The sequence below is a fragment of the Alligator sinensis genome, unplaced genomic scaffold (genome assembly GCF_000455745.1).
Source record: "Alligator sinensis unplaced genomic scaffold, ASM45574v1 scaffold1131_1, whole genome shotgun sequence".
In the NCBI taxonomy this organism is placed as follows: domain Eukaryota; kingdom Metazoa; phylum Chordata; order Crocodylia; family Alligatoridae; genus Alligator; species Alligator sinensis.
This window is the reverse complement of record NW_005842218.1, coordinates 373,674-376,489: the sequence shown is the minus strand read 5'-3', so window position 1 is coordinate 376,489 and position 2,816 is coordinate 373,674. Positions and strand designations below refer to the sequence as shown.

Sequence of the window (2,816 nt, the reverse complement as noted above, 5' to 3'; positions counted from 1 at the left end):
CTGAACAGTGGTTTGCCGAGCCCTTGATGTACTCTCCTGATATAGCAGTAAGCTATTACCAAGTCCCTCTCAACCTTCTCTTTTTTAGGCTGAAGAGACCCAAGTCCCTCAACCCTTTCTCGTATGGCTTGCCTTGTAAGCCTCTGATCATAAGGGTAGCTCTTCTCTGGACTCTCTCAAGCTTTTTAATGTCATTGTTGAAATGCAGCACCCAGAAGTGGGTGCAGTACTCCAGCTACGGTCTCACCAATGGTGAGTAAAGTGGAAGAATCACTTCCTTGGTTTTGCTTGTGATGCATTGGTTGATGCATGCCAGAGTATTGTTTGCCCTGTTGGATACAGCATTGCACTGATGGCTCATGTTCATACTATGGTCTATTATTACCCCCAGGTCTCTGTCAGTCATGATGCTAGTCAGTTTGGCACCACTGAGCCTGTAAGTAAGTTGGGGATTGTTCATCCCCAGGTGGAGCACTTTACACTTCTCAATGTTGAACTTCATCTGGTTCCGATCCGCCCAACTTGCCAGCCTGTCTTGGTCCCCCTGTATCTGCAGCCTGTTTTCAAGTGTGACCAAGCTCCCCCATAACTTGGTGTCATCCATGAACTCAGCCAGTGAGCTCTTCACCCCCACATCCAAATCACTGATAAAGATGTTGAAAAGCACTGGACCAAGCACAGACCCCTGAGGGACACCACTGGGCACTTCTCACCAGGCTGACACATCTGTTTATTAGAACTCTCTGGGTCCTACCCCACAACCAGCTTCCTACCCATCTACCCATTGAGCAGTTAAGCCCACAATCCTCCAATTTTCACATGAGAACATAATGAAATACCAGATCAGTGGTCTTTTGGAAGTCTAGGTATACAATGTCCACCTCCTCTCTCTTACCCAGGTGGCGAGTTACCTGGTTGTAGAAGGAGATGAGATTGGTAAGACGAGACCTGCCCACAACAAAGCCATGGTGACTCTCATTCAGAATCCTACCTTCTGCAAATCTATCACACAGACTCCTTGATGAATTTTTCCAGGATTTTCCCTGACATGGAAGTTAGGCTAATTAGCCTATGGTTGCCCACGTCCCCTCTTCTCCCTTTCTTGAAGATGGACACAACATTGACCCTCTTCAAGTCTTCAGGGATTTCCCCCAAGCACCATGAATTTTGGAAGAGTTTCACCAGAGGTCCTATGATGACTTCAGCCAACTCCTTCGGCATTCTTGGATGAAGTTCATCCGGCCCTGCTGACTTATAAATGTCTAAGTTTTCTAACTGGTCACACACCAGCTCAATGTCAACTGTAGGAAGGCAGTCATTCCCACCATGCCCATTCTGAACCTTATCTAGTAAGATTCACCCAGTATGAGTTATCAAAGTGGGAGGTTGTTGGGATCCAAAGGCCTTCAGGCCTGGGTTTGACCTTTGGGCTTAGCTCAAGCTTCATGCTTAGCTTTAATTGTGATCGAGACATGCACCCAGGGAAAGGAGCAGATGGAAAAATACTGTCCCTAACTTAAAACAAATCAGGAAGTTGGCTAACTAAATTGAATAAATATAACCTGGACAAAAGAGGAATAGTCAGAGCAAAACCTATCCCCACCTAAGAATGAAAAGATTACCTCAGGAAAAAAAATCCAGTTAAAGGTAACCATATTTGGCAAACAGAAGAAAAAGTATTAATGTGCATTAGGAAGAAGGCTTGAGTTAATTTTATATATTAAAAATGCAAGTTATATGGCTTATAAGGAAAGGTAAAAAGGTGTACCCTTTGAAACACTCCCAAAGAAAGCCTGAAAAGATCCCATCACTGATCCAGGATCCTGTCTCAACATCAGATATGGAAACCACAAGCCCCAGATAAGACTTCATGGCTTGATCAACTGGTGAAGTTGTGTTCACAGCATTACAGGGTGGTGAGCATCTGCTTTGAATAGCTGCAAACCGCAAAATTTTAACTGCTAATGCTGTTTCAGTTTTAATTAAAATTGTATCTGTTATGGTTCAATAAATTTGCTTTTAGATTAGAATAACTGTCTTTGTCTCCTTGCCGGGTATAAGACCCATTATAGTGTCATAGGGACACAACAAATCCTAACAAACATTGCAATAGCAGAGGCAATGGTGATTTAGGATTAGAGCAAGCCCTAACTGATGAATTGCTGCTGAGTACAACACGTTTACCATGTACATATGGCCTCTCCTATGTGCTTGTACAGTCTCTTCTACTATGTGCATAATACAACTCCCCATTCCTGACTGGACCACTATGTGCTCCCATGATGTAAATAATAGTAATTCTGATTATTTTTATTATTTCATGGCCGATTACAATTTGATTTTTTTCTGGACTATGAGGGCACATCAAGATGAGCCCACACATGCCTCTTGCAGCGTCTCAAACTCCTTTGAGACGCTGCAAGAGGCACATGCGGGAATGAGAAAATGTCCCTTGCACTGCAATTTGCAGTGCGGGGGAAATATGAGACCCCTGCATATCCAGGCATCAAAAAAACCTGCAGATAAAAAATGTGGGGCAGGGCACGGTCCCGGACCATGCCCTGAGGCAACCGGAGGCTGGGTCTTCCACGGAGACACTCTGGCTGTAAGAGCGTCTCTATGGTTGGCCCTCGCACTGCTGCTGAAGCACTCTGCCTGCCCATGCAGGGTAGGCAGCGTGCCAGCAGCAGGGAGCAGGACCCAGGCTGCAGTGCTGGTAAGTAAGAGGTCAGGGGGGGCTGTAGGAGCAGGGAGAAGACCATGGGGGGGAACTCCTGCTGGCCCCACCCACTCCCCCAGCCCCCCTGATCCCTTCC

General features: G+C 45.8%; 1 long non-coding RNA gene across 1 annotated transcript in view; it reads left to right on the top strand.

Moving 5' to 3' along the window:
* LOC102376550 overlaps window positions 1–2,816 on the top strand; it is an 11,047-nt gene that overhangs the window by 1,347 nt on the left and 6,884 nt on the right. The window lies entirely within an intron of this gene.